Source organism: Lissotriton helveticus, chromosome 4_1, assembly GCF_964261635.1.
Source record: "Lissotriton helveticus chromosome 4_1, aLisHel1.1, whole genome shotgun sequence".
Classification (NCBI taxonomy): Eukaryota; Metazoa; Chordata; class Amphibia; order Caudata; family Salamandridae; genus Lissotriton; species Lissotriton helveticus.
Window position 1 is genome coordinate 1,711,089,986 of NC_136063.1, and position 22,894 is coordinate 1,711,112,879.

Sequence of the window (22,894 nt, forward strand, 5' to 3'; positions counted from 1 at the left end):
TCTGTACAGCCAGCTGTATGGCAAACCAGAGGAGCAGGTTATTGATGAACACAATGTATTTTCCTTGGACATGTGAAATCACCATACTATACTACCATTAAAAATCTCATTGGCAACCATGCAACATGTTATCTTTAACTTTAAAAGAGTATAGATACCTGTTCTTGGCAGGTACACTGCTGTAGGAGTGTGTGTCTGGGATTAACATCTTATCACTGTTCTCATGGGACGGAGTCAGCATTGAACACAGCATAACTGCACAGAATGCCATACGCCTAGCCCTTGAACATTGTTGTCAAACTGATCATTAATAGTGTGTGCAGGTGTCTGACTCAGAAACATGTTACATGTGCACTAAGGCTCTGTCATCATGTCATCCTTACAGGTCAACCCCCATGAATATGCAAAGGTTTGGAAGACCATCGCCCGGAAGGTGCACTCTGTGGTATTGCAGCTTCGGCACCTCTGTCATTGCCGCAAGAGGTGGCAGGACCTTTGTGGCTGGGCCAAGAAGATTGATGAGGTCCAGTTTGGCCTGTTACGTCCTGGCTAGAGGGGTAGGCATCAAACACGGACCACCCACATGCTCCACATCCTATTGATGGTCTTCACTGACCTGGATGAGCAGTTGAAAGCCGGCCAGCAGCAAGGAGGGGTGAGTATGTGCCCTGTCACACAGCTTTGTTAGACATGCATGATACAGTACCCTAGCCTGCTGACCCTTTTCCAGGTTGTAAGTCAGTCAAACCCACTGATCAGTTTTGTAAGATGCATATGCACATGGATAATTTGATGCCAAGTTATGTCCCTTCATCAGGGAGATGTTACTCAGTTATATTCAGGGATGTGACCGTAGTTCCATGCTCATGTGATCACCACAAATCAGAGAAACATCTGCATGGAGTTAACCTTATGGAGTAATGCAAATGCCCAACATGTGACAGAACATTGACTAATGTATGACCGGTTCGCATTGTGGTTTCCACATATTTGTGAGGCATGTCGTTATTGCAGCAAACAACTGTGAATAGGCCATGCTATACACCCCTGCATAAAGTGACATGAAGAGTGATGCATTGGTGAGTTTTGCTTCCTCATTGCGCCACTCTTTGGTCCCAGCCATGCTGCTCAGTGTTATGAAATGTATTCCATGGGCCAATTACAGGTATGCTAACTCCGGTCATGTGTCACACTGGCCTGTCACATGATTGTATGGAAGATTCCATTCTCTCCATTTAAAGGAGTGAGTTCATATGTCTGACTATGTAACAGTGACAACACAAGCCATTCACTTACAAACACAGGTGGTCACTGGTTGAAACATGGTTGAAAATGTGAGGTTTGATTTTGGATACATGGTGAGCGTGTGCTAATGACGGTCATGACACATCGCCCTGAAAATCTCTTTACACCAAAAGAGTCTCGGGAGCTGGAAAACAGTAAGTATGGGTGAAATTTGCAAATTTGCGGTACGCAAATTTGCGCGAAAGCGAATTTGGGGTCCGCAAAGTCCGCGAATTTGTGCGAATTTGCAGGGTTTTTTTTGCGTGTTCGCGGGGCGCTTTGCATGTTTGCTGGTTTTTTTTCAGCGCGGTGACCGCAAAGTTACCCATGCGGTCATACATGGGTGCGGCCATCTTGTTTTCAGTGTTTGCGTTGCGTATTTCCGTTTCCGGGCGCCTGTTGCATGCTCGCGTTGTGCATTTCCTATGTGCGGGCCGTTTTTGCATGCTCGCGGGGGAAATATCGCGCGAACCTACCCACGTGGCCGCAATGGGCGCGGCCATCTTATTTTTCATTCATTGCTATGGTTCTGGGCATGCTTTTTCAATCCTCCCTTAATCTTTACAATCGTTTGTTTCTTTAAACTTTTTTTTACTTTTTTTTACTCATTACCTATCTCTTTATTTTTGTACATCTATATTTTGTGTTTTTTTTCCTACTTTTAGTTACTTAAAACTACTTTTTTTAACTCTCTTTTCTTTTCTTTACTTTTTCCCTATTTCCTATTTTTATTTCTTCAGCTGTCCAGGACCATGGCAAAGGGAGCCGGGAAGAACCTTAAGGGGAAGGGTCCCGCACCCCATACCCGGCTACCTTGCGGGCACTTAAGGGGGCAGGCAGTAACTGCCTGGGAGATCTTCAGTGCGGTGGAGGTGGCCACACTGGTTTTCTTTGTACAGCGCCACCTCCCCAAGACCGTCGCGGCCGGCCCGGTACCAGGTACAGGCTCCAGGAGCGTCGCCAGCTATGGGGGAAGGTGTGCCGGGCCATGGATCTGGAGTCTGGGGTCTGGTGTACCTACAACCAGGCGACGCACCGGTGGTCCGATATCCTGGACCGGGAGCAAGACCTGCTCAACCTGCTTGGAGTCGAGATCCCGGGCCTTGGTGAGTATTAGCTAGTATTTAATCACTACTTCGTTTTCTCCTGCTCTGTGTTATGATATTGCAAATATTTTTTTTTCCCGAAGAGCAAGAATGCTGCAGATTACATTGCAGGTAAATTATATTTCAAAAGCTTCTGTGATTGCAGGTGCCCGCCTGCTCACTGGCGGTGCTACTATGCTTACTTGTTTTCAATTTTGTGCTCATTTGGCCTGAGTGATTATGTATGAGTGTACTTTACAGAACTGCGTAATGCTAGACACTAGAGACTCAAGTCCAGTCCTTCCTTTGTACTCCTGCCACTAAGAAGAGATAGTGGGGGTGGATTGATAGGTTGAGTATATTATGACTGGTTATTTACTATTTAGTAGGAAACTTTTTAGTGGTCCGCAATCATGACGGACTGTGTCTGTCACTTCGCGTGCTGCGGAGTGCTGCCTGCCAGTCCTAGTAGAACCTTTTTGTAGTTGGTTTAGTGAGTTACATAACTTTCCAAGTAGACGGTCCGCGAATCCAGCAATACTAATATCCTAGTAGACCACATCAGATAGGTCAATAGATTTAGTGTAATTGTTGTCTATTTCCCCGAAATAATTTGTTATTGTTTTTTTTAAATGTTTGATTTGGCTGACAACAATCATCCATGTTTGTGTCTTTCTTTCATGTTGTACATCAGCTCCCCCCAGGGGCACGAGGACAGAGGAGGAGGTAGCGGCGCCGGCGGAGCAGGACAGCAAGGCCAGGATAGGTTCGCCGAGTGCTCCTCTGCTGGCCCCGGTAAGTTTTCCTGTTAATATTATTAATTATACTTGCCTATCTTTTACAGCTCCTATTTATTCCAAACGTTCCTCATAATTCTATTTTTTCCTAAATCGTCTTTGATCTTCTTGTAGACTGTTTCTAAATTCTTATCATGACTCTCTGTGCTACTACTAGATTATTATTATTAGTCTGTCTGTGTAGCTAGCTAAGCTTGCATAGTTGGCAAAAGGTGTTAAACAAAACTCCTATTAAGCAATAGCTCTGGGCACTGAGTGCAGTCCTCTGGGTTGTCCATAATGCCTATTGTAGTCTTCTTAATGTTTATGCTTTGACAATTCCCAACAATAAAATGTCAGTGGCCACCAAGAATAAGATACTAGTTTACATTTTGATTTGATATGAGGACATACTACTACTGTTGCAGAGACTATTCTGCTTATACAGAACTATGGACAAAAAATAGGGCATTGGTGATAATAGGCGCAGTTAGACTTTCCAGTTTCCATATACCTCAGTCATAACAGAAGTTGAACCCCCAATCTCCTTATACTGAGACTAGCTAGTGTGTCAGAGTCTTTATTTAGCTCCCGAATGCAGCGATGATCCACAATGATTATACAACACAGAACATAAGACTACAGAGTCAGAGTCCCCTCTCGACCTCTCAGAGAGACGGAATCATGCTTTCAAATTGCAAACCCTTTCGCTCACTCACTCATGACCAAAAAACCACAGAGTTTATGCAAGGTTTAAAGCTTTATTAAAAGTAAAACAATTAGCTCTGTGCGTACTCAGTAGTCAGTACATTACATTTCAATTGTGCATTATATAAAAACATGTATTACAATCAAATGCATTCATATAAGTTAAACGGTGAAGTCTTTGAAACTGAACAGTGGCTGATTTATTTTACACATATAGGGGTCGATTAGGATGGCGGTTTTTCCGCATCCTCCGGGCCGGCGGAAGTGTCCGCCGGCCTGGAGGATGCGGAAAAACCGCGGCGGAGACTCCAAAGACCCACCGCCAAATTAGGATGGCTGGTGGGTCTGATAATCTGTCCGCCGCTTTTCCGCCGCGGTCGGAAGGCGACCGCGGCGGAAAAGCACTAACATGTCTGGCGGTGTCTATCAGACACCGCCAGGCATATTAGGATGTCTGAAAATATATGCTTTTCCGCGGCGACTTTACCGCCGTGGAAAAGCATACGGACCTTCACTTCGGGGGCCCGTTGCGGGCCCCCTGGGTGAAGGTGGGGTGGGGGGTGCACATGGGGGGTACCTATGGTACCCCCCTGCATTTGCGTGCACAATGCAGCAGGCACCGCGCGGTGCCTGCCGCTTTGTGCACGCAAATGCTGTGCATGGATTTTTTACATTGCGGCGGATGCAGCTTGAAGCTGCACCCGCCGCAATGTTAGAGATGGAGGATGTGACCGCCACACTGGCGGTCACATCCTAATTTGATCGGAGGGAACGCCGCAGCCCATGCGGACGTTCCCTCCTCCTCAGGGGTCGCGGACGGACTCAAGTCCGTCCGCGATCCTAATCGACCCCTAATTGTGGGAGACCCCTCACCTGGTTGGAACTTAAAGTCTTGGTGGTGATGATGACGAGTCGACTCTGAGTAACATCTTGCTCTTGTTCGTACTCGTAAAAGGGAAGCTTCTGTCTGTTATGAGAAAAATGGTGCGTGTTAAAAAGCAAGCATTCATCAGTTGTGCCAAAAAGTGTAGCTTCTTATCATGGCTAAGCATAAAAAAAAACACCCTACCGTTCCGAAAGGGAATTTTTAGTTTAGACTAGAGAGTCACAAATAATTAAATCTGTTTAGTAAAATATTTTTTCATTCCTAGACAAAATAGGGAGTGATGTATGGCATCTAAAAATGTCACATGTATTTTCTAGGCGTAACACCATCGGCACAGCCAACCACCAGTGCCGGGGCCAGCGCGGAGGCAGTTACTCCAAGGGCGGATGCGGTGCCTGCAGGAACTGCTATGGGGGATGCCACGGTGGTGGCGGGCAGTGGTAAGCTTAAGCTAATATATTTCTTCCTTATTGAGATTGCAGAGTAAGCTCGCTGCAGGGGTGTATATGTTGTACAGCACAAGTAAAGACACTTTACTGTTAAGACGACTTACAAATTTAGAAGTAAGTTTTTGTCAACCAGTTAGAACTTAGAACTCAAGACAGTCCCCCTTGACTTTAGCATTAGCGGCAGGAGTTGACAAGTAACCAATGGCCTACTCTAAATTTAACTGCAACTCAGCTGTGAAAGTTTTATCGAGAAGCCTAGTCAGATCAGAGATGAACTTGATGGATGGGATGAACGAAAAAGGAAAGAAGGGTGTAAGGAAGGACGAGCGAGTTAAATTAATGACTGGCAAAGAATGATACGTGTTTTTGAATGCAGGCACAGTTGGCTGTGAATCTGATGCATGGGGCTGGTTGAAGGCTGAAGCAAGGATGGGTGGAAAAATAAAAGAGGACTGCCTGGGTGGGTGAAACAGAAAATGTATGTGTGCGCAATATATCCTTTGTTGCAAATTCAAATGCTTTCAAAAACCAAATAAAAAGGGTGTTTTTTGGTGAGAAAAAGTAAGGGTTGTCCATTAAGAAGAATGATTGATATTTACTTTGAATGGATGGGGCGCCTGGGTGGAATCTTCCTCATAGATAGCATAGGTGTATGTAGAGTAGACAGAGTAGACGGTCACTGGATGAAAACTAAGAGTGTTACTTTGAAGAGCATGTTACACCACACGTCCGTGCCTGAGTAGCAGTGCCAAGGAAAGTAAAAGTTGTAATTTTTCAGAATACTCCCTTGACTAACAGTAGTTTGCAAGCACAGCATATATTGTGTATCTATATTGTATAGTTCACATTATCAAGTCAAGTCACAAGTGCCTTACTCCGGCGATTACGGGGACCACTCACTACCTCTGTTAATAATTTTTTTTCAACTCTGTCATTCATGTGTGGCCTATCTGTGTTCACTCAATCAATAAAAACAAAGCACGTAAAGTCATTCCTTATATAAGCAAATATCCTGTGAAGGGATAGATGATAATATTATCTTCTTCATTTTCCATTTGTAGTAGTCAGGGGCAGGGCAGGGTGAAAGTTAAATTAATTGAGCAGTAGCCCTTGTAACAGAGTATGGCCAGTGCCACCCGTAATAGAAAAGTAAGAGCTTCACCACCTGCATGTACTGGACTGGCAACAGTAACGCAAGTCTGTGTCATCATGGCTTGTGTCTGTTTTTTTCCGGTACAAGTTGACTGCGCTGGCATTATGCCGGCTTCCACAAGTTTACATACCAATTTCGCTAAACAAGAGAGAAGAAGAAGACTGGTGTTCTGTCTGAGTCTAATGTAGTGAGTCCGTATAGTGCTAGCAGAATTCCTGAAACTCCCACTAATGTTAGAGCAGAGGCCGACGAAGTTGGAGATTCGATAGATACATGCCACACAAATGTTATGTACTGTGCTTGCAAGTTGCTAGTTCTACTGTGACACAATTTTCTGTTGAATTATTTTGTGTTAATTTTAAAGAGTATTGGACTTGGTTACAGTATTTTTCTTTTTCTTCATCTTGATACTCCTTCTTCTAAACTATCTCGGAAGGGGTTGGCTATCCGGGCCAGGTGCCAGAAGCTGGAGGCAATTGTCGCCGAATTTTGGTGGCTAGTGGCCCAGGAGGAGGAGGAATCGCAATCGACATCGACAACAGCTGCATCCTCCTTCGCTCCCCCTGGGTCATCCAGTCAGCGCAATCCTCCAGCGGTACGGTGGCGTGGTCTGGCAGCCAACCGCCTCCGCCGAGCAGCGACAACAACAGCTGCCCCTACAGTGTCTGCAAGGCAAGGATGCACCGTTTGTCCCTGAGAGTGGCCTACCTTGAGCAGCAGGTGGCCCAACTGTCGATGCAGAAAGCCCAGCTCAAGGCCCTCCGTCGGGATCTCCATGACCACCACAGGACACCGCCGGCGGAAGTAGATGGAGAGAGACTGTCCCTTGCCCCTTTTTTAAAGACTTTTGGGGGGTGGGAATTGGGCGTTGGGGTTTTTGGACTTTTGGGACATTTGATTTCATGGACATTGGTTTGGGTTAGGGAGGGGGGTGGGTTGGGTCTTGCGGGATAGTTTATTTTTGTTAGGGACAAAATCATTATTTATTTTCTACTGGAACAGAGCATGCACGTTTTATGTTTGTGGGGTAGGCAGGGTGGGGTTAACTCAACTGTGCGTTTGTTTTCCTGAAACTTAACTGGCTGCTTGATTCTAATTGTCTAAGTAATCGCCCACATTTCTACAAAAGTGCCACTGACAGTTAATTCAATTGTTCTACTACTTTACTAGTACTACCGTCAGTCTCTCCTCTCCTCCTACTCCATTATTCTTCCTCCTACAAAATGCTTATCTTACCTGTCATTTGTGTTTGAGAATAGGGCTAGGCACTGGGATGGCTGCATGGAAAATGGTGATGAAGGTTGGCAATGGAATCCTGGACGGATGAAATGGCAGCGTCGTGGTGGTAGTAGTAGTGGTACACACTGGCAGTAGCAGCGTATGAAAAAAAAGGAAATGAAACATTGAGTGGCCTGAGCGAAGCATTAGAACAGTACGATAGATAGCACAGTACACAAGAACAGTGCAATTGTAGCCTAATCAATGCCAAAGTATTCAAAATATAAGTACTATTTGCGTGGAGTATGGCTACTATAAAGAAATAGTACTGAAGGTGAAGGACACGGCAGCGTAAGCATTCGATTCGTCACGTGTAGGAGGAGGATGTTGTTGATGATCAATCCACTTGATGGCGCACATGAAATTCTGATTTGATTTGCAAATAGTTACTCATGCGTGTGTGTCAAGCAGAATAAGAATATATCCTCGGATTCCTTCACCAGCCTTGAAATTGATTTTCTGTTGCTTTGACCTTATCCTCCCCAGCAAGTGTGTGGAATTATTGTTGTCATGTAGTCACACCTCAATGAAAACCACACAGCCCGGGGGAAGAGGGTTAGGGTTTGAAAATTGGATGGGAATGGGGGGTTTTGGGAAAGTTTTGTGGAGAGAGGAAAAAAACCTCGCACAGACAAACAGCAAATGAAGAAAATCAAATCTTTGGATACGAAGATATTCATAAATCGTTTAAGGGACATAAAGGAAGTGCACTACTGCATGCATGAAGTTGTTTGCTAAATGAATGGTTAGGTTACTGAAAAGCAGTACTTAAAACAACTTATTAACTATGAAGAAACAATTTGACATTACAGGGCTGCAGTAATTACACAATTTCACTTGCCTATCTGCCCTCAGAGAGAATGAACACTTATTAGAACATTAAATTAGTTTTAAAAATAGCAAAGTAACTTATCAAATAGCTGGAGGGATGAATTTGAAGCAGAGAGCAAACAAAAGCATAGAGTCACACTCATAGAAGTTCACAACAATAACATTATTTAAAAGATAAGGAGAAGTGAAGAGGATACTGTAACTGTATGTTGTAGTTGTCCTGTTCAATTTGGGAAGTTGCATGCATCCAGCCATTCCTCTTATTCGCGGTACTCCTCCATTCCATCTGACGCTCCGTCGATCAATCTTGGTGACCAGACAGACACACTGTCCACTGCCTGCCTGGCGGATGCGGCATTGCGGATCGCTAATGGTAAGCCTGAGTTAATATTTTTTCCCATCATACAGGGTAAAAGCCAGCCTGTAATTGTTTTCTTTTTTGTTTTTTTTTATTCAAAAAGTGTTTTTATACAATATTTTACCCCCCCCCCGCCCCGCACAAGACAATTTTAACACAAATGCAAATATTAGACATAGTTATACATACAGTTATTATTTACTGCAAAAACAATCATTAAATCCTACTGACCTAACCTGTAGAAGTCAGAGAAGACCAGCGCCTGTTTTTCCATTCTATAATCGGGCTCCATATACTTAAACCTAATGCTCTTCCCTTTTTCCCCTTTCCGGCATACATTGCTTTTTCCTAACTGTGAATATACAACATCCTAGCCATCCATTGCTGCATTGTGGGTGGGGATCTGTCTAGCCAGGCCGAGGCAATACATAATCACAACACCGCCATAGCCACAAACAGGAAATATTCATGCGAGGTTTTTAGTATTTACCTCGAAGCGGGCCACGAGCACTGGAGTATCCTCTGTGACAGTTTACAATGCAATAATGCCAAGAGTCTAGATAAAGTAAGTCTAAACCAGCAAGGTTTCTTCCGCATTATTCAGAGAATTCATAGTCATCTTCGTTTATCGGGAGAGAGAGAGGAGTGCGACTTACTCCACCGACTGGTCCGCGGCCATCTTGCCTCTGTTCGCTGGCCTGTAATTTTTGATGGAAAAACAGGAAGTGATATTAAAACACCACGGAGAAAAAAATATAAGGTACGGTGTGTAGTGCAAAAATAACACTTTCAGTTTCAGAGGCGACCGTATTACATACAAGCATCATTTCTAAAGTGCATGCTCTGAGTCTCCTTTTCAAGAATAGTAATTAGCACACAGCAGGCCAGGGCCATGCAGACGGTCAAGGCAGGCACCACTGAGTGAAGCAACCTGATGTAGCATACCTCTTTGACACAGACAGACAAATCATATCTAATTGTATGCAGCAAGCCACATAGCCGCAATTTTACATGAACTGCTGTCTGGACTCTGGCATAACAACACTACACTGGCTCGACCACTCCATACCACGACTAGAAAGACATGTAGTTCTGCTGTAGTTGTTGTTGACTGGTTTACCTGTTTGCCACTCACGAAATGGCCATAGTTCTTCCGTAAACCGACGATGATGATCCATCCATCCCAGTGAGTGACTGTAAAGAAAAAAGATATTATGTAAGTTTGATCATCAAGACTCATCATCATTATGGTATATTGGCAAACTCAATATTGTTCATGCAGTCGCAGTCTAGCAGTCTACCCACACAGTGAGTCCAAGGACATTTTGCATATTAAAAAATGCAACTTAGTGGCCCTGCAGTAGAAGTACAATTTGAATTAAACAAGGTAAAAAAAACAGAGTAGACTTGAGTTACATTTAGTGTGTAAAAAATTAAATAATAACAGAAGACATATGATTCATTTCATGCACAACAAACAGCAATTGCTTTCAGCAGAGCCAGACAGCCAGTGCTGTCCACTGCATGCCATCTCATTATTCATTACCTGTTCCACTTTTTGTCTGCATCCTGTTCTTAAAGTGAAGGCCCACAGGGCAGCCTCTCGTGTCAATTTCAGAAGCAACTGTCAGCAATCAGCATATAGTCAGTAATTCCAGTCCCACTTCTTTTGAGGGGACTCTTCTACGAAGCGACAATTTCTTCATTCTGCGTAATCCAGCCATCTGCCTTGAGGGAAATGGATAGGGGGAGTCTGGAAGAGGAGGATAGAGGAGCATTACTGAGTTGTGAACTTGTGAACGGCACCTTCAATAAAGAAATAAGACGAAGACAGTGCTGCTGATGGATTTGTTGTGATTAGAGTTTTGTTGTGATAAAAGTTGCAAAACAAAAAAAGACACACAGGAGTAAAAGTGAATAAGGAGTCAGGATGAAAAAAAAGGAAGTCCTTTTCAGGCCTAGGTGTCAGGGAAGTAGAACTTGTCCTCAAACTCTGTGAATTGAGACGGGAGTAGGTCAGCTAACAGAGAAGAACTTCCGTCACCTAAGTCGGTGTCCTCTTCTTCCTGCATGGATTCAAGTATTCTGTAATCTGGTGGTATGAAATGCTGATTCATCTTGATCATTGATAACCTCTCCACATTTTTGGGCGAGAGGCGGGTCCTTTTTGAATGTTACAATTGCACCAGCAGCACAGAAAACACGTTCAGAAGACATGCTTGCGAGTGGGCAAGACAAATAATTTAGAGCCAGCTTGGTGATCAGTGGCCATTGACCCCTTTTCCCATACCAATACAGCAATGGGTTGTGATCAATGTAGACCTCTGTTCGGTCATCCAGATAGGCCTGCACCATCCACTCAAGGTCATCCAGGGGTGCTGAACTTTGCGTACCATCTGAGGCCTTTGCATCAACACTGGAATGAGCAAACCCTTGATGAGTTATCCAATCCGCTTCCGACAATATTTTATGGCTGGGCATGGTGCAGGTGAGGATGATGATACGGTTGCTGGTGTCGATACTGGCTGTGAGGGAAAGTGACTGCCTTCGGCCACAGAAGTGGACCTTGACGCCGGATGGCCTGCTGATTCAGTAGTACTTCTGCCTGTTCCTTCAATTTCCTGCTGCTCTTTTTCGAACCGAGTGGCTGACAGAGCTAGCCAATGTTTGTACTTTGAAACATCTGCTTCATTAAAAGGAATGAATGCTTTGCTGGCCAGTGCCTTTTTGTACCATGAATCCAGAATAGTGGCACAAATGTAATGTTGTTCTGTATGTATTTTTTTAAGCATTTTATTGTCAACTAGGCGGGTTAATAAGCTCTCCGCCAACTGATATGCGTCTTGCTTGTCAGTATCACCTTTGAATGTTGAAGACACCGCCTTCAGTTGGTGCTCTAGCATGCGCAACAATGGGATAGCTTTGCCCAAAGTACTGTCCTCCCTGCTGACTTCATGTGTGAAGACCTCAAAAGGATGAAGCATGTCTGTCAGGCTTTTAACTAGGTCCCATTCCTCCAACTCTAGCATCATGTCTTTCATAGGAGAACCCAGTGCAAAGACATACTCATTGATTACCAAGCACTGCTCAGACAGACGCTCAAGCATGTAGAAGGTTGAGTTCCAACGTGTTACCACCTCCTAGATGAGTCCTCTGACTGGCACTCTACGGTCACGTTGCATGTTCCTCAGCTGCTTCCGGGCCTTAAAAGAATGGCTGAAATGTGTGCAGATTCTTCGGCAGGTGGTCAGTAATTTGCTGACTTTGTTTTCTTTTTACAAGAAATCTTGAACAACAATGTTAATACTGTGTGCCAAACACGGCACTCTGAAATAGCCACCATCATTCCTGGCCCTAACTATATTACTGCCATTATCCATGGAAACATAACCAATCATGCGCTTTCTTGGATGCAGCCATTCAAAGACCTTACTGTTAAACTCCTCCAAAATGTTCACTGCAGTATGAGATTTCTCCATGGCAAACATGGCTACTGTTGCATGTTTCCGACTAGCTTGAAAAACGGTGTCACTGTCAACACCTGCATATAACTTGTCTCTAACCCCTGCAAAAGAGACCCAATGTGCAGTGATGCAAATGTAATCAAGGGCTTGGCAACTGGTCCACATGTCTGTTGTCAGGTGGATAGTGTGAACAGCACTCTTCTGCAAAGCTGCCCCAATCACCTCCAGCACATCTTGATGTAGTGCTGGAACCGCAACTCTGGCAAAATAGGACCGGCTAGGAACCTTCCATTTAGGGCAGTCTGTTGCCACATATTCTAGAAAACCCACCCCTTCCATGAAAGAAAAAGGGAGAAGGTCCAGCCCTAACATTTTAGGCTGCATTGCATTATGAAGACGTGCCGTTGGGTGGTTGCATTCAAAGGGCGCCTCCGACCAAAACATGCTTTTAATGGTGGTCTGGACCATTTTCATATGTGATGAGGAGGATCCAGACCTCTTCAACTCAGTTAGGCTCATTGATGTACTTTTTCGCATTAGTGTCTCTCTACCAGACTACTGTTGCATCCTTGATGTTGTTGGGGTAGAGGAGAGTGTGGGCGCTACAACTGCAGTGCTGCTGCCAGGAGTACTTTGTGTACCAGAAAAAATGCCTCTCGGTCGTTCACCTCCCCCCTGCACGATCAGCTCCTCTTCGTCATCAGATGCAATATTAATGTCTACATTTGAATTTGTTCCTTTGGCTTTCCGGATGTTCCCACTGGATAATGTGGTGTTTTTTTAGATGACCTCTCTGGCCTCCGGTACCATAGTTGGTACCAAGCTTACCCCGACTAACTACTTGTTTACAAATCGAACAAATGACTAGGTTTTCCGCCTTTTTGCTAATATTAAAGAAGTCCCAAACTGGGGACTGGAGATTTCTGGTGGTGGTGGAGGTGCTACTTTCAATGCCAGATGAAGTGGAGGATAAGCGTGGCTGAATTTGACTCTGTTGTGCACTTAGAGCACCACTACTTGAGGTAATGGAGGTCGAGCTGGATGGAGGTCCCTGCCGGCCCTTCTGCCGAGAAAATATGGAAGCTGTAGGTCGTGCTGGTGTAGTACTTACCTGTATTGGTGGTGGTACCAGTGCCACGCCGCCCACATCCCACTCAGCAGCATTTGGGGATAGGGTCAAAATGTCTGTCTGCTGCATGCCCGCTGGGGCTGGAGTGATGACTGTGATGACTGGGTCATCATCGTCAGCCTGTTCATCAGCAGCAGAATACACCACTTCTACTTCTTGTTCGTCGTCATCACCCATAAGTGAAAGCCTTGCGGGAACCTTCCTTTTAGGATTATCTACCTTTGTCGGCTCATGGCGTGCCTCCCTCTCAGACTGCATTGGTGGGTTCCAATCAACATCTAGATCATCAGAAGGACGGGGGCTTGAAGAAGAACTTGTACTAGCCCTCCTTGACCTTTTTCTTGCTGGGGATCTGGAAGACAATGGATCATCAGGCGGAGTGGCTTGCTCGGATGATAACTCTGCTTGAATCTCGATTTCCTGATGTGCCCCTACTTCTGGAGGAACAAGCATTGTAGGCAGTTGTGCCTCTCCATGCGCCTCTCCATGCGCCTCTACTTGCTCCTATCCATGCGCCTCTCCATGTGCCTCTACTAGTGCCTCTACTTACACCACTCCTTGCACCACTCCTTGCGCCACTCCTTGCGCCACTCCTTGCGCCACTCCTTGCCCCACTCCTTTCGCCTCTCCTTGCGCCTCTCCTTGTTGAACCTGTGGTTGTGGTTGCGGCTGTGGTTGAACACTCGTACGATGAGTTACACCCTGCGTTGATTGGATGCTACTTTCTTGCAATGAGTCAACGCCAACATCACTGGTCGATGGTGACTGAGCAATTAAAGTGGCTGCCTCTGCGGAACTCATAGCCTTGGGCCTAACTTGGCGTGGTGGCACTGAGACCAATGAAGCTGAGGTGCTGGTCCCAGCTTGGTCCCCGGCAGACACCGCTGCTGCAGGCATAGTTTTTTCCACAAAAAAAGTGTCTGTGGGCACACCAGTCTCCTTGGTAAGTGCGGGCGCCACTTGCTTCTTCTGCTCCTTCTTACTGGCAGTGGCACTGGCAACTTTCTTGGTATAGGAGCTACGGCCACCTTTCTTTAGGCCATCTTCTTCAGATGTCAGAACAGCAGGCCACAGTTGCATGAGTTGCAGAGTTGTCTGTGGCCACACGAGACGTCACGTGGTGTTGTGCTGCACACACCGCAGCAGGACTTCTTCCTGGCACTGATGATGAAAGATGTGGATGATTCGTTGTTCTCTTCACCTAAAAGCAACGGAAGCCAGAGGAACATCAGTTAAATAAATGTTGCATATGTTGTGCTTCAATTAATATTTGCGACTAGGAATTTATTATTATTACAACACACGCAAAAACGGAAAGACCAAAAATAAAAATTTCAATTATATCTAATCAAAAATGGATGTTTACATTAATAGAAGAGAGACCCCACAGAAAGCCTTGGTCCACTCCATGCACCACTGAGTACCCCTGGGCATAATGGATGAAAGCAGGGCAGACTGGGTGCAGGCCTATGGCACAAAACACACTGCCTGGCTTCAAAATGGCCCCTTGACCTCCACCCACATGGCCAGGCCCTGCCTGGACCAGGCCTCAAAATGGCCCCCACCCACATGGCCAGGCCTCAACACCACCCCAAAAAATAAAAAAACACACAAAAATCACCACAATCCAATGCCATCCATGCCCTAAATGATGTTTAAATTCAAGACACCCCACAGAAAGCCTTGGTCCATGCACCACTGAGTACCCCTGGGCATAATGGATGAAAGCAGGGCAGACTGGGAGCAGGCCTATGGCACAAAGCACACTGCCCGGTTTCAAAATGGCCCCTTGACCCCCACCCACATGGCCAAGCCCTTCCTGGGCCAGGCCTCAAAATGGCCCCCACCCACAAGGCCAGGCCCCAACACCACCCCAAAAAAACGAAAAACACACAAAAATCACCACAATCCAATGCTATCCATGCCCTAAAGGATGTTTAAATTCAAGACACCACACAGAAAGACGTGGTCCATGCACCACTGACTACCCCTGTGAATAATGGATGAAAGCAGGGCAGACTGGGTGCAGGCTTATGGCACAAAGCACACTGGCTGGCTTCAAAATGGCCCCTTGACCCCACCCACATGGCCAGGCCCTGCCTGGACCAGCCTGAAAATGGCCCCCACCCACATAGCCAGGCCCCAATACCACCCCAAAAATCAAAAAACACACAAAATTCACCACAATCCAATGCCATCCATGCCCTAAATGATGTTTAAATTCAAGAGACCCCACAGAAAGCCTTGGTCCATGCACCACTGACTACCCCTGGGCATAATGGATGAAAGCAGGGCAGACTGCGTGATCGCGGGCCCTTATGACATAGTCACGTTCTCAAACTAGTGCAGTGCAAGATGGCGGGCCGCTATGACGTACTCGCGGTTGAAAAGTCTCGCGCGATCCAAAATGGCACAGAGCACGCAAACCGGGAGGAAAAACAACTCGGCGAACTCAGAATCACGGTAAGTCAACGCCGCGCGAGCAAGATTGTATTTATGAAGCGCGACCAAGCAAAAAAATCAGCCACCTTGCGAATTTCGCATTTTTTGACAAATTTGCAAAATTCGCGGACCGTGAAATTGCCAAAAATTCACAAATTCCGCAAGCGGAACAGGTTTTCAGCCCATGCTTAGGGAAGAGCTTCCCCACCTCCCAAGGCCCCCCCACCTGGTTTCCCTGAAATGACGATCGGCGCGCACGTCATTTCAGTTAAACCGAAACTGAAATCAGCCAATAGGCTCTTTTCAGTTTCCCTTTCTACGTGCTCAGGGGGCTATCTCAGCCCCCTGAGCACGTAGAAAGACGTGAGAGATGTCGTTGGAAAGGGGTGAATCTCCCCTTTAACATGGTATCCCTCCCCAGTGGATCCCTGTTTAGGGGTCACCACAGGAGGACGATCCTCAAACAGGGATCCACCCACTGGACACCGGGGAGGGGGGGAGCGGCCCCTTGAGCAAGGGCCTTTGCTCCCCCAGTTAAATTTGGCAAAATGTAGTCTTTTTGCCCCCCCTGGGGAGCAGATGGGGGTAGTAGCCCCCAATCTGCCCGCCCCGTGGGGCTAAAAGCCCACTAGACACCAGGGATTTTTATAGCATATATAAATAAGGGTGGGGCTGCCCAAATCGGGCATGCCCATGCCCCCCCCATGATCATTACAGTCTTTCTGCCCCCCGTGGGGCAGAAAGGCCACTAAATACCAGGGATTCGTTTTTGGAAAAAAATATTTAGGGTGGGGGCTGCCCGAAATGGGCATGCCAAGGCCCCAACCCTCCACCATTACAGCATTTCTGCCCCCTGGGAGGCAGAAAGCCCACTTGACGCCATGGATATTTTTACGCATTTGTTTTTAGGGTTGGGGCTGTCTGAAATGGGCATACCAATGCCCCCCTCCACCATTACAGCCTTTCTGCCCCCCCCCAGAAAGGCAGGAAGGCCACTAAACACCATGGATTGTTTTTGCGCAATTTATTTTAGGGTGCGGGCTACCCAAAACGGGCACGCCAATGCCCCCATCCCCCACACAAATTACAGTCTTTGTGCCCACCCAGGAGGCAGATGGGAGCTCTAGCCCCCAATCTGGCCCCCCTGGGGCCGTAGAAAGCCCACTAGAAACCACTGATTTTTTTGTTGTATCCGTGTAGGGGCTGCCCAAAATGGGCATGACAATACACCCACCCCATCCCCTAGAGAAATTCCAGTCTTTCTGCCCCTCGGGAGGGCATATGGGGGCAGTGGCCCCTGATCTGACCCCTGGGGGGGCAGAAAGCCCACTAGGTGGCAGCGATTACGCAGCCTTTTTTAATGCGTGAGGGCTGCCCAAAATGGTCATACTAATATCCCCACCCGAGAAAAAATAGCCATGAAAAAATGCCCCCCTTGCCGGCATATCGGGATGAACCCCCCTCCCCCGATACCCCCCCAGGGCAGCAGAAAGCACACTAGGCTCCGACTTTTTTTTAGCAATGTGCCTACCTGTGGATTTTTGTCCCAAGCTCTGCCGGCACCTAGGGAAAACTAGCAAACCTATACATTTTTGAAAACTACACACCCAGGGGAATCCAGGAGGGGGTGACTCGACTGGCTTTCATCAGGTTCTGTTACCCAGAATCCCTAGCAAACCTAAAGATTTGTCAAAAAACAAATTTTTCTCACATTTCTGTGGTGGAAAGTTCTAGAATCTGCATGGGTCCACAAAATTCCACTCACCCTGCGTTCCCCAAAGTCTTCCGAGAAAAAAGGTACCTCACTTGCATGGGTAGGCTGAGTGTCCGCGACAGGCAAGGGCCTAAAACCTATTGAGGCGACATCAAAATTATCTATCACAAAACAACCTGGTAGGACATTTGTGCCAGCACGGTGATCCCATGCAAAATATGTATGGAAAAAGTGATTTTTTTCAGCTAAATTTGAAGTTTACTGGGGGTTCTGGGTAGGAAAACTATGGGAGACCAACACAAGCCAAGCCTCACTGGACTCCCCTTGGTGTCTAGTTTTGAGAAATGTGTGGGTTTGGTAAGTTTTCCTAGATGGTTGCTGAGTCCAGGGCCCAAAACTCATGGGACCCCCCTTGCAAAACCAGATTGGTTGTGATAGGTAATTTTGGGCCCTTTCCTGTCACGGGTCCTTGACCCATCCATGCAAGTGAGGTACCATTTTTTTCGGAAGACTTTGGGGAACGCGGGGTGTGTAGAAATTTGAGGATCCACGCAGATTCCAGAACTTTCCACCACAGAAATGTGAGGAAAATTTGTTTTTTTGGACACATTCTTAGGTTTGCAAGGGATTCTGGGTAACAGAACCTGGTGAGAGGCAGACAAGTCACCCCATCCTAGATTCCCCTGGTTGTGTAGTTTTGAACAATGTATAGGTTTGTTAGGTCTCCCTAGGTTCTGGCAGAGCTAGGGTTCAAAAGCTACAGCTAGGCACTTTGCCAAATAAAGGGTCATTTTTCACTGTGAAATTGTGTTGTGTCCATGTTGCGTTTTGCGCCATTTCCTGTCACAGGCACTAGGTCTACCCACACAAGTGAGGTATCATTTTTGTCATAAGACTTTGGGGAACGTGGGGTGGGTAAAAATGTGTGGATCCACGCAGATTCCAGAACTTTCCACCACAGAAATGTGAGCAAAATGTGTTTCTTTCACAAATATTTAGGTTTGGAAGGGATTCTGGGTAACAGAACCTGGTGAGAGGCAGTCAAGTCACCCCATCCTGTATTCCCCAGGTTGTGTAGTTTTGAAACATGTATAGGTTTGCTTGGTTTCCCTAGGTGCTGGCAGAGCTAGGGTTCAAAAACTACAGCTAGGCACTTTGCCAAAAAAGGGCAATTTTTCACTGTGAAATTGTGGTATGTCCACGTTGCATTTTGCGCCGTTTTTTTCGTGGGCACTAGGCCTACCCACACAAGTGAGTGACCATTTTTCTTGGAACGTGGGGTGGGTAGACATTTGTGGATCCACGCAGGTTCCAGAACTTTCCACTACAGAAATGTGAGGAAAATGTGTTTTTTTTTCAATTTGTTATGTTTGCAAGGATAACAGAACTTTATGAGAGGCAGTCAAGTCACCCATCCTAAATTCCCCTGGGTGTCTAGTTTTCTAAAATGTATAGGTTTGCTAGGTTTCCCTGGGTGCGAGCAGAGCTAGGATTAAAAAAACTACCACTAGGTACTTTGCCAAAAAAAGGTTATTTTTCACTGTGAAATTGTGGTGTGTCCCCATTTTGTGTTGCACCGCTTCCTGTCAGGGCCACTAGGTCTACCTACACAAGTGAGGTACTATTTTCTCGTAAGACTTTGGGGAATGCGGGGTGGGTGGAAATTTGTGAATTCACACAGATTCCAGAACTTTCCACCACAGAAATGTGAGGAATTTTTTTTTTTTTTTACACATTTTTAGGTTTGCAAGGGATTCTGGGTAACAGAACCGGGTGAGAGGCAGTCAAGTCACCCCATCCTGGATTTCCCTGGTTGTGTAGTTTTGAAAAATGTATAGGTTTGCTTGGTTTCCCTAGGTGCTGGCAGAGCTAGGGTTCAAAAACTACAGCTAGGCACTTTGCCAAAAAAAGGGTAATTTTTCACTGTTAAATTGTGGTGTGTCCACGTTGCGCTTTGTGCCGTTTCCTTTCGTGGGCACTAGGCCTACCCACACAAGTGAGGGACCGTTTTTCTTGGAAGACTTTCGGCAACATGAGGTGGGTAGACATTTGTGGATCCACGCAGATTCCAGAACTTTCCACTACAGAAATGTGAGGAAAATGTGTTTGTTTTTTTGCAATTTGTTAGGTTTGCAAGGAATTCTGGGTAACAGAACCTTATGAGAGGCAGTCAAGTCACCCATCCTAAATTCCCCTGGGTATCTAGTTTTCTAAAATGTATAGGTTTGCTAGGATTCCCTGGGTGCAGGCAGAGCTAGGATTAAAAAACGACAGCTAGGTACTTTGCCATAAAAGGGTCATTTTTCACTGTGAAATTGTGGTGTGTCCTCATTATGTTTTGCACCATTTCCTGTCGGGCCACTAGGTCTACCCACACAAGTGAGGTACCATTTTCTTGGAAGACTTTGGGCAACACGGGGTGGGTGGAAATTTGTGAATCCACACAGATTCCAGAACTTTCCACCACAGAAATGTGAGGAAAATGTGTTTTTTGGACAATTTTTTGCTTTGCAGGGGATTCTGGGTAACAGAACTTCGAGTGAGCCAGTCAAGTCACCCCGTCTTAGATTCCCCTGAGTGTCTATTTTTCAACAATGTGTAGTTGTGCTAGGTTTTCTAAAGTTCCGGCAGAGCTAGGGTTAAAAAACTACAGGTAGGCACTTTACAAAAAAAAGGGTAATTTTTCATTCTGAAATTGTGGTGGTGTACATGTTGCGTTGCGAGCCGTTTCCTGTCGTGGGCACTAAGCCTACCCACACAAGTGAGGTACCATTTTTATCGGGAGACTCAAGGTAATTCAGATCTGTAAAGCAACTGTTATTACCTATTCACTTTCGATGCTTGCCTTCCAATTGAAAGACAATGTGTAAAAAAGAAGTAATTTTGAAAAAGGATCAATAATTCTCATGCTGGTATTTTTCCATGTACACATTTTCCCAGAATAATTGCTATATACACAGTAAATAATAAAACCCCATTGCAAGTCGCTGCTCAGTTTTTGGCTCTGGGTTCGTCGGGTTCTTGGTAAACCTTTAAGTCCTATATATCCCCACAGCCAGGAAGGTCCAGCAGATGTAATGGTATATTGCTTTTAAAGAGGTGTCATAATGATAAAAAGTTACATGTGAAAACGTTGACACAAAAGGCTTGTTTTTTCAACTAATCTTCAATTGGTCCTATATTTAACTGTTAGTTTCTATAAAGAAACCTTCAAGGATCGACGCAAATTACCTCTTGCTGAATCCAGAATTCTATTTACTTTTCCAAAATGTATAGCTTTTCTGGATCCATTATTGCTTTCATACCCATTTCTACCATTAACTGGAAGGAGGTTGAAAGTACAAAAAATAGCAAAAATAGGCAATGTCCCAGAAAAATGCCAAAACTGTGTATACAATGTTGGTTTTCTGACAAAAGTCTGCTTGTCCCTGAATGCTGGGAAAATGGTGATTTCATCACCACAACCCCTGTTTTGATACCGTTTGCAGGGAGAAAACCAGACGCTTTCACCCGTAGCCCTTTTTTTGCATTTTTCTCCAAAAACACAAACTTTTGCTGTATTTTGGCTAATTTCAGAGTCGCCTCCAGGGTAATCCACAAACCCTGGGTACCTTTAGAATCCCCATGATGTTGGGAAAAAGGACGCAAATTTGGAGTGGATACCTTATGTGGTCAAAAAGTTACAGGGGCCTAATGGCAAACTACCCCAAATAGCCAAAAAAAGGCTTAGCACGGGGGGTGAATTCTCAATCTGAGTCAGATGTGTCACCTGACAGTAGAGAAACTAAGTTACAGGACAAATGAGCACCATCTCTGTTCTTATGATTTCCAGTTGAATCAGAAGTGGAGGCCTCCACTGGTGAGGAACGAGGGGAGCCACTCTCAGGGCAGGTCTTCAACTCCACCAGCAAGATCTGAGGACAAGTCAAGCTCTAGTGATGACTCCCTGGTGGTGGAGGACACAGGAAATGATTCCTCAAAATCGGAGTCCACCATCACTACCACTAACATCTCCAGCGTTCCAGACGCTCCCCATCCCACTGTCCGTGGCCACTCCCGTGGCAGGGTCGCCGTCTCCTTTGGGCTAGGCACCTCACCCCCTGCCTCTGTCTCACCTGCTGTGCTCATTGTGGAGGCAAGAGACATCCTGAAGCAGATCACTGTGGGGCAGACATCAGTGCTGAATGTTCTACGTGCACATACCACTCTTTTGACAAAATGTTGTCATTAATGGAGGGTATTCACGCTGAAAAGTCTGCCCTACACAGATCCAATCAGGCACTAACCTGTCCCAGCTCCAGCAGTCCCTTCTCCCTCCTAACTCGTCCCCATCCACTGTCCCGACTACCCTACCTGACCCAAGCAGACACAGGCATACACATGCACACACCTCAAAAATCACATGCAGCACACAAACACACATACACAAAGGTAAACCCACAGATACACACACTCAGGAGACAGACAGCACACTCACCACCAGAGACATACCACCAGATGACACAAATGCATCCACAGACACTCCGCAGACTTCAGAACCCTCTGCCTCCAAAACCCATGCCCTTGCCTCACCTGTTACCCTCTTGCCAGAAATTCTTTCTCTTTGACCTTCGCCTCTTCTCTGCCAATCCATCCACACCCAATACCAAAAAGAAGAAGCAACCCACCCCCGGCCCAGACATCTGAATCTGCCCCCCCTTGGAGAAGAAAAGGAACCCCCCCCCGCAAATCACACTGTTCTCCCAAAACCCCTCCACCAACCTAGACAAGCCCTGTACCTCCCACCAAAAGAAAACAAGCTCCAATACGTCAGAGTCCATCCGTCATCCCTGTATATACAATCCATGATTATACCATCCCCAAGATGGTTAAACCAAGCCCCCTCCATTGAGCACTCCCACTCCAGCTGCCACCCTCAGTCTGAACCTGCCACTGCAGTGGACCAACCGTCCCCTCAATTGGCCACAACCACTGCAGTGGACCCAACCACCCTTCCTGATCCCATCCCTCCCAAAACCCAACCCAGTCCTCCCTAGTTTTGTCCCTTTGGTGCCTGGCATGCCCCCTGGATGCCCCTCTCAGCGGAGGTGACCCCTTGCAGTTTCAGTGCAGACAAGAGTAGATGTGCAGGATGTTTGTGCCCAATGCACATATGGACACATGTGGACTGGCTATTGGCCTTATGTTGGTTATATTTTTGGTTGTAACATGAACAATAAAGCATGTCTCCAGTTTTTTACTGCTGATTTCTGTGTCCCCACAAATTGGTTATAAGTCAACTGTAAATCGTGTACAATTGGTAGTGTAAGTATTCAATGACGTTATTATGTCATGGAT